The sequence below is a fragment of the Haliotis rubra genome, unplaced genomic scaffold, assembly GCF_003918875.1.
Source record: "Haliotis rubra isolate DU_JTF1 unplaced genomic scaffold, ASM391887v1 Scf348, whole genome shotgun sequence".
NCBI lineage: Eukaryota > Metazoa > Mollusca > Gastropoda > Lepetellida > Haliotidae > Haliotis > Haliotis rubra.
This window is the reverse complement of record NW_025767022.1, coordinates 141,574-152,181: the sequence shown is the minus strand read 5'-3', so window position 1 is coordinate 152,181 and position 10,608 is coordinate 141,574.

The following is a 10,608-nucleotide window of genomic DNA, read 5'->3' as shown; positions in this document are numbered from 1 at the left end:
GCAATTTTATTGTATCAATGTCGTTTGGATTGAATGTATGACGTTTCATGAGTGTAATCAATAATAATAAATAACTGATTCCGATAACATGGAGCCAGGATTCAGTGGGTTGATAGTGTTGACAACGAGTTTGAAGAGATGACATTTGCAACTATCATCCTTCTAGCACTTATGAACACAGGAGGACCTGTAGGTTTGTTATCAACGCCTAACAATTTACCCTGAAACTAACTGCCATGGACTATCAAAGTCGAGGGTCCCTATATTATTAGAGATTAGACAAAATATTTGTGAGATCTTTTGTGCTTACGACTGCGTCCAGTCTGTGTTTTGTGCACGTGGAAGTCTCTGATAAGTCCTTGTCCTATGTTATGGTGTGGTTCCCATGTTGGTGTAGGATATCCATCCCATTTGACAAGAAAATGGCATATGCCATTGATGTCTCTGTACTTCAAGAGTTTTTCAACATCATAGAATTGATCTTGTTGGTGATCATTTGTTTGCTTGTGAGAGTGCTCTGATGGCACAGTTTCATCTGCTTCTGCAGTAGGCTTTTCACTGGAGACTGTTGAGTCGAGTGGAGAGTTGCCTTGCAAAGTTTGTGCAGGAGGATCTGGTAATGATTCCGTAATTGTAGGTGTGGAAGAACCTGATGAGTCATCATGCCGTGCAACATTACCTCTGAGGATATAGGGTTTCAGGCGATTGGCATGGACCAAAGATTTGTGTTCTTTGTCGTCTGAACATCTATGGATTTTGAACGTGTGGTTTGGACCAATGTTCGTGATATAATAAGGACCTGTCCATGAGCGGGACAGCTTGGGGGAAAGTCCTTGTTTGACTACAGGGCTGTGGAGAAGCACCTGCTGGCTTAATCTGAATGAAGGTTCTGATGATTTCAGTTCTTGATGCTCCTTATCTATCTGTTGACTTACAAACATGTTGTCTCGAGCAATAGCTTTGACAACTTTCAGATTGTCAATGAGCTGTGTAAGATGCGTCTCTGCGCTTTTACCAAGTGTTGGCTTTGGCGTGAGTTTAGTGTCAAATGGAAGACACATTTCTCTGCCAAAGAGCATTTGATGTGGTGAGAAACCAGTTGATTGGCATGGTGTGTTTCGCATTGCCATGAGAACACATGGAAGAATGTCAGCCCAGTTAGATTGGTCAGGCTTACAGTACGATTTTAAGGCTTGTGCAATTGTACTGTTACGCCGTTCAACCATTCCATTTGTCTGGGGGTGGTACGATGATGTGAAGTGGTGTTTCACCTCAAAGATTTCACAGATAGCATTGACTAGCTTTGATGTGAACTGGCGTCCTCTATCAGTGATAAGAGTTCGAGGAGCACCATACCTTGTGAAGACCTCATTAAAGAGTTTCGTTGCTACTTCCACGGCATCTTGGGTGTGCAATGGAAATGCTTCAATCCACCTAGAGAATGAGTCCACAGCTACAAGAACATACTTATGCCCATCCTTTGTTTGAGGAAGAGGCCCAAGAATATCAACATGTAGCCTGGAAAAGTTGTCTTCAATAGGCATAGGTACCATTGGAGCTGGCTTAGAATGGACCCAACGTTTGTTTTTTTGACATTGTTCACATGATTTGATGTATGTTTCAACATCCTGGTACAAACCTGGCCAATGGTACTTGGTCAATATGGACTGACGGGTAGCATCACGACCAAAGTGGCATCCACCTGCTTTTGAATCATGATAAGCATAAAGCAGGGATTTCCTGTCTGCAATAGGAACTGCCAGTTGTGTGATCATTGGGTGGCGACTATTCTTGTGTCCTCTGTGCTTTGGCATGTAGAAATGATATAATATACCGTTGCAAAGATCATACTCCTGTGAGCGACCCTGGAGGCCTTTAATTTGAGAATCAGTGTAATGAGAGGGAATCTCACCATTCTCTAGATAGTCAATGATTGGCTTAAGATCTGGAGAACAGCTCTGTCTCTCTGCGAGATCGTTTTCAGGAATATCAGTGCCAATAGTTTGAACTGTTGGTCCTGCTGGAATCTCATCTTGATAGCAGAATTCAACACACAGATCGAGTGATGCTGTTGCATTAGAATCTACAGCTTTCTGATCAGCTGGATTAGGGTTTTCTGAAGATGAACGTTCAGGAGATATCCCACAGTCATTATCTGAAGAAGTAGGCTGACCATCAGTGCTGTGATGGATTGGGTTTCTCTGTGGTGCTGTTGCACCCACTTCGGCGTGTGAGCGCTGGATTGGTACATGATTGTACTGGACATTGGCTGTTGTGTAGTTGATAGAAGGCCGTGGTGGGACAGGGAAATCATCAGTGACAGGTTCAGTGATCTGTGCAGGATATGGAATGCGAGAGAGAGCATCAGCATTTGTGTTAGCTTTACCTGCTCTATGTTCGATCTCGAAGTCATATTCCTGGAGCATGAGAGACCATCTGGCAAGACGACCTGTTTCTTGTTTGATGTCCTTTAGCCATTTGAGAGCATGATGATCTGTGTACACTTTAAACTTTTGAGATGTAAGGTACACCCTGAAAGTTCTAATGCCTTCTAATACAGCCAGACATTCCAACTGAGTGATGCCCCATTTCTTCTCAGCAGCATGAAGGGCACGACCACCATAACAGATGACATGCTCTTGGCCAGAAGCATCTCGTTGTCCTAAGATGTACCCTAGAGCTGAGGTGGAAGCATCAGTTGTGAGAATAAATGGTCTGTTAGGGTCAGGGTATGATAAGACAGGGGCTGTAGTTAAGCATTCTTTCAGTCTGTTGAGTGCCTGCTCACATTCGTCAGTCCAGTTGAATGTGGCATCTTTTTGAAGCAAGTTGTACAATGGAGAGGCTATGCGGGAGAAATATGGGACAAACTTGCGATAGTAACTTGCAAGACCAAGAAAATGTCTAACATCATGGACGTTTTTAGGAGAAGGGATGCTTTTCACAACTTCTACCTTTGATTTGTCAACTTCCACTCCGTTTTTGCTGAAGACATGGCCTAAATATGATACTCTCTTAGCTGCAAACCTACATTTGCTTGGTTTTAAAGTAAGTCCTGCTTCCTTGAGTTTGCCAAAAACACATTTGAGATGTTGCAAATGCTCTTCATAGGTTCTGCTGTAGATAATGATATCATCTACATAAATCAAAATATACTTCCAATTCATGGACTGGAGAGCGGTAGAAATGGTTTGTTGAAAAGCGGCAGGTGCATTTTTTGAGGCCAAAAGGAAGACGGTTAAATTCAAAAATACCATCTTGAGTGATGAAGGCTGACTTATGTTTTGTTTCAGGGTGAAGTGGTATCTGCCAAAATCCACTTGCACAATCAAGTACAGAGAACAGCTGAGCATGTTTTTCACCAATAGCATCTATGACATCCTCTAAGCGTGGAAGAGGGAAGAAAATTGGTTTTGTTGCTGCATTCAGCTTTCGATAATCGACCGCAAATCGATAACTGTTGTCAGATTTCTTGACCATGACTACTGGTGAATGCCATTCAGAGTGACTTGGTTCTATTATTCCTGCATCTAACATTTCCTTAATTTGTTTGGCACATTCTTTTCTAACCAAAGATGACTGACGATAGAAGGGGAGTCTAACAGGACGTGTATGCTCTGTCTCAATCTTATGCTGATGCAGATGTGTTTTGCCCAGCTCTGACCAGTCTTGTGCAAAAACTGATCTTTGAGACAAGAGGAAGCACTCAAGTTGTTGCTTTTGGGTCTCAGTGAGATCTGAATCACTCAGGTCAAAAGACAGTTTGGAGTTCAGATTTGAGGAGCTAGAAGGATCTGCAGTGTTGACTGAAGGATGACCCTTGTTTGGTTCAGATTCCAGTGTATGAATAGATGATTGGTCAATGATGGAGGCTGTGGCTACTATTCGTTGACAATGAAGCAAAACAGGTTTATCAGTTGGATTGAGAAACCTCATGTATGGTCTACCTTTGGCGCTTTGGATGAGACATTTGGCTCCTTGAAGTTGGAGTGCCTCTAGGCCAGGAAATGGTTCCAGTAGCAATATTCTGTTGTTCTCACAGCGGGAGATTTTAACAGGAATATCAGCCTGAGAATGGGGAGGGATTTCAACAGTTTTTCGCGGTCTCACAAACCCTGCATTGGCATCAACCAAGCTTACGGATATTAATCCATCATGCAGGTGAACTGAGCGGCTTGAGAGATCAATTTTGACATGGTTTGACTGGAGAAAGTCTAAACCAAGAATGATGGCATGATGCAATGAAGTGAAGACATGAAATTCTTGTGAAAATAAAGCATGACCAATTTTAAGTTGTAGTGTGACTAAACCTAACACTGGGTGACGTTCTCCTCCTACACCAATGATTTCTGTCAGATGAGATTTCTGAAGGTGCGACTCAGTGAGTCCTATTTTCTTCAGAAATTTCATGCGAACACAGCTGATTGTAGCGCCAGTGTCTATCAATGCTGTTGTTTTCATTTGCTTAACCTTAATCTGAATGGTGTTTTTGCATAGAGGGGCTACAAGAGATACTTCATGTTGACTAGGATTGGATGAGATTGGGGTAGTAGGTTTACTACGATTGGAAGGGGAGTTTGATGGTTTGGGCAGTTTACATGGGTGCCTGATTCTAAGTGGATCCTTGGAATCAGGCACGCGTCCCTATGCGTTATGTACCTTAGACAGAAGAACCTGATAACAAACAGATGTATGATGACCCTTCTTCCTGCAAAAATTGCAAATTGTATGCCGATGGGGACAGTAATTACGCTGAGAACAATACCCACCACATCCTGAGCATCTTTCTCTGCTGTCCCTGCTGGATGGACGGTGTTGCTCTCTTCTGAAGTCACGTGGCCAGTGCTCCGACTGTTGACCAGGATACGATGACTGAAGACGTTCTTGTCTGGAACTGTAGACATCTCGTCGAGGTTGTGACTGGTACCTGACTCTTTGCTGACAGTCATCTTGGAGTGTCTCCTGCTGTGTAGACATTGTAGCTGCCACGGGTCTCGGTTGGTTCTCCATCAGTGACATCACTAGTGCTGACAGTTTAGTGACTTGGTCTGTGAGGCTAGCTTGATCTGGCTGCTGGACACTGAGGTATGACTTGGCTGCAAGTTCACCCTGCTGACGCACTTGTTCCAATGTTTTGGGCTCTTTATTGTAGACCCATTGTCTGACGGAAGGGTTCAGTCCATTCACAGCTATAGCAACTAAGATATCTGTTGGTATAGACTTCTTAGAAGTTGCCTGTTCCACTCTACCGATGTAATCAGATACTGACTCAGCAGGTTGCTGATTTATGGCTAGTACGGAGAGATCAAATTGTCCTGATGGTTGAAATCTAGAATAGAAAGCTTGTTTCAAACTATTCCAGTCTGATTTGATATCGTCACTTATGGATAGATGCCACTGTTTTGCTGGTCCTTCTAAGAGAAAGTTCAAAAATAAGCAAGCTCTGTTTTGATCAGTGCCTTGGAGTTTCACCCAGGTCTCTAGATCTGACCACCAGTTAATTGCATCCTGCTTACCTGAGTATTTAGGAAGCTGAATATGTGACATGGACATACTTGTAGATGGGGAAGTAAATAAAACACTTGAACTTGTTGTTGTTGATGATGATGTTGTTGTTGTTGATGCTGTTAATTCTGACGTTGATGTCGAGGTTGATATTGACGTTGTTGCTGTTGTCGTTGATGTTGACGTTGATGTTGACGTTGATGATGCAGATGATGTTGATATTCCAGCTGTTGGCATCGATGATGTTGTATTTGGAGCTGGTGTCGATGATGACTCTGCCGGCAGACTCAGTGTTTCTAAGGACTCAAGATTGGAAGACCGCAGCCTTGACCTGTAGTTTTCGGGTGTTACGCCTTTCATCAGCACCGGGATCTTTGATCTCCATCAACTGACATAGTCTTAAAATCACTACAATGAATCTAAAATTATGATGATTATAGTTCAATAATAAGCTGCATATTTACATGAATATTTTATTTAACAATCAGTATAACATTTATATATTTCTTAAGATGAAGTATCCACGTAGCTGACCGTCACGAATCAGTTAACTCTGAATTATGCAAGATAGTCAAGCTGTCTCTGTTAGGGTTATGCCCCAGGCCGTAACATGCTGTGCATGGCCGGGCGCAACGTCATTGTAAGTAGCTTATGTCCGTTGCGTAGTGATATAAATGATTTTAAGTGGTCAGTGCACTCCATGACACAGAGCTAATTGCAATTGATACACCAGATTTTAGATTACAGCTACAATATTAGGTAACTCAGAAATTCCACAGAAGGCCTGAGTCCCTATATATACTGAGTCTAGTAGCAGACACTTCACTCTGCTACGAATAAAGACTTCAAGGGACTCCAGCAGCCTTCTCTCTTTTTTAAGGTAAGATTGTATTATTGTACTAGTTAAAGTCGGGAAGTTATACCGTGTGATATGCGCTCTACTTATGTGTGCTACCTTTTCATAGCCTTAACCTCACGTTTATACAGTTCAGTATACCACAAGACAACATGGATGCAAATAGTATGTTTATATATGTAGATATTAATACAGTAGTCTAGTTGTACATTAACTGTTGATATGCCAAGTGATAGATAGTCATTAAAGCACTTAGTATGAGTACGTGTACATTGTGGTAAATACCCGCGGGTAACCTCACGTAAATACCGGCTCATGCGAATATTGGCTATGCTACGTCTATCAGTCGGTTAAGCATTTACGGCATTGAAATAATACAGTATGTAAATTACAGGTATATGTAAATACATCAGTAACGCTAGAATGCCGTAAATGTAAGTATTAACAGTTCATGTATGATATACGTTAGCTAGAATAAGATATAATAAATCCCTGTCTAGTATTGTACACAACTTACTTTGTAAATGTATTACCGTATTGGTTCTAATTATCAGTGACTCGCAAACCAATCATTTAAGTCGGCCAACTTTGCCTGGATAACAATACCACTGTTACGCTGCTAAGGTTTATTTAACTGTTAGTCATTTACCGTATCTACCATGTATATTTATTATTGTTTGCAATCTCTCTATAAGTATATAATTACCGACTCTGCTACGAATAAAGACTTCAAGGGACAGAGGATGACAAATTTAACTTATATAGCAGCATTGTCCAGTTCAGTATAGACTATAAATGCCACCAAGGTATGAAGTCAATCCTATTTTTCAATCCTTTCACTTAAGCTTGTTGCGTGTACAGAGAAACATGGCAGTGTGTCCACGTGGTCTTGGTTGCAGATCGGATCTCTTGTGACACATTCGGTATCCGGCACACATGTGTGTCTCCTGATTGTCAAACAGAGATAAACACATTGGACGTGCTATTGTCACAGATGTACGCTACAGTGACAAATTGTTGATGGAATAGGCTCTGGGATGATTTGACTGATATGCCATGAAACGCAGCAATCATTTAATACCAGGTGTTACCAGAAATTATTCCCTCGAGACATCCATGATGGCAATTATCTCGAATCAAATGAGAGTGATTTAGTATTTAGCGTTACGATATTTTCAGCCATATCGTGACGAGAAACTCGACTCCACTGAACAAACGCACGTGAACTTTCTTTACGTGTTTTGCTATGTAGCGCTTGAGCATAAATACATCCCTTGCACCGCATGTGAGATAAACTATGGAACAAGGGCTATGTCTACCTCTTCCATAATGAATAGTGTGACTATGTTATTTACACTGGTTAGTAAGCTGCCAGTGATGTAGCCTTTGTATAAGTAGTGAGGTGGAGAAGTAGCACCATTGATCCACACTTATTGTGCCACAAACTCCATTATCGACATATATTATTATGATGATGGTGATTATGATGATGATAGAATATTTATCTAGCGCACATATCCAGGCAACTAGTGCATGATTAAGGCGCTGGTATTTTCCCCTCGATCATTGGATGTCAATCTCAACGGCACATCGTATTATCAATCTCAACTCCCTGGGGAGTATACAACTCTTGCAGCCACCGAGTTATTGTGAGTTTCTCATCCTAACGAGGGACCCATTCACAGCTGGGTGGACTGGGACACATAGTCACAGTACTTTGTCCATGTTCACTGCACGTTGCTGTACCCGCAACTAGGTGTTTGCACGTATTCATGTGGCCACCATCTGGTCATATACCAACGAATTCGTGGGTTCTTTAAAGTGCACAGGGTTGTGTACTGTACACTAGGGGTTGTGACAACACTGAAAGAGTCTGCACACAAATGTGACTCCAAGGTTTTTACACCCGGTCACAGGTGGGCTCGATCCCGACACCTCAACCTCGCTGGATCACTAGCCTGGCGCCTTAGCCAGCTCGCCCACCGCGCCCCAGGGCAGGAACTGGCGAAGGCCGTGTTTGTTTGTTGTTGCAGGCAGCAACAGTCCCGGTATATAACAGTATATAATCCCGTCAGTACCAGACAATCCAATAATTGATTTCATTACAATCGATTTGGGTAGATCATGTGATGTAATAGGTGGATGTATTCAGCGATGACCGACATACAAAAATGAATAAATTCCACCTTATGTATATGTTGATATTGCTAACAGCTGCGTACAGACGCCAATGGCCAGGTTGCTGATTAGGATACACTTACAAACCAAGTTTGTCAATACACAACTATTCTACTTCGGGTAGGGTAAGTCGCTGACTGGCGTACTTGTGATTAGGTGCCTGACTCTGAAACTGTGGCTTCGAATCCCCGAAAAGAAGAATAGCGTCCCTGGTTAATCTTGAGCATGTCCCCGTATATAATCGTACCCCCAATCCTAGAGCACAGACGTACAGAGTAAGTGTGCTTTGTGGATCGGGTCCCGACTCCGTTGTGGGTTCGAATCCCGAATCTGATAATGGCAACACGTGGCAAACATCAGCAATAATGTGTGGACGCATATCGTAGCTAATTCGCTACTGACATCAAGCACTTCATCAAATCCGGGTTGAATCACGACCTTTGTACAACTCCCAATGTCCTTTGCTACTCATGAAACGTGTGTGTGTGTGAGTGGTCCGGGCAGTTTTCTACCGGTATTCCAAACATCAAGTCCCTATTGTATTCAAATCCACAGTTCAGCCACACGAGCGTCACAATTCGAAGAAGCCTACACCAGGGATCTGTAGTGACCACCGACGCGGCTGCTCATGGCCATTTGCATATTATGTATATAACAACAAAACCATGAATAAAATACAGGGTATTTACTTTAACTAGAATTATGTTATTCATAAAACATGCCAGCGTTTGCATTCGACACACACAGGTAATGGTGAAATACTGGACACAGCTGATAGTGAAATACCCGACATAGTATTATACACCGGAGAGTGAGATCAGACAAAGGAAGCAGTCAGTGGTCAGTCTGCGTCAAAAACTCTGGATTCCAGCTTCAGAACTGCCAGTTTGTGTATCCCCTAACCAAGGTGCATCACGCTTGGACAGGACTGACCTTCTTGTTCTCCTGACCCTCAGCGTTATCTTCCTGATCGCTCTGCGGCCTGCTGGGACAAATTTGGTTGTACCTGCAGCAAAAACTTGACATATACAAATGTACCATAAGTTTTAGAGTAATATGGGTGTAAAAACATCGAACATTTATTTTACGCATTACCACTGTCAATGTTTTCACAATTCGGCAAATCGGATTCTACGACGTATTGAATCAATGTTCTGAAATCGTCACAGACCAAGTGACCGAGTGACAAAACATATAATGGAACTGCCGGAATATCGACAGTGGGTTTACGAAATATGTACATAGAAAAAAGTGTCGCAACGCCATGTGTTTCATACGCCCATATAGCAATGCATATTCATATAATAATTACGCTTGTTTTTTATGATCATTTTGACCCTTCGGATGAACCGTACATTGATTTTAAACCTTAAGCACGTTCCCTTGGTGATTCCTCACGTCCAAAGGCGGTAGCAACTGGACGTGACATTTGAGTTTGGGACATTGAGTCGTAGAAAACGCCCAGGATCATACAGTTCAAAATCATGAACGCAATACCTCAACGTCAAATTCAACGTCCGATACAGTCAATGAGGAGGCGGGTGAGGGATGACAAAATATGGACAATATGCTCGGTAACTGATACATATGTAATTTCTCGAGGACTGTGTGCCAGAATCTTGTGAAATTGACCGCACCTTTAACACTACACATTAATGTTTGGCCATGTTTGCTTCTGTGAAGAAACTGAACCTTTTCATTCTTTTTGCGTTTAGATGTAGCACTTAATCATTCATTGAGGGTCATTGTATCCAGACAGTAATTTAAATTGATGTTTGGATAAGGTCATTTAGTGTGGTTAATGATAAAAGTAAGACCGGCTTCATAAACACAAAACAGAGAGAGGTTATGGTTATGGTTAATCCTTTTCGAATGTAGCACACTGATCGTTGTCAGATCAAGATGAGACAAATATGTACATATTAATCGTAAATGCGAAACCTACTTCAAGTATACGATTCACGAAATATCACCAGAAGTTTTACAATTTGCGGCCTACATAACGTAAATTACGAATATTTATTACTCTTATGTTATGATGATTAATTCTAAATTTGCGAAATACACTT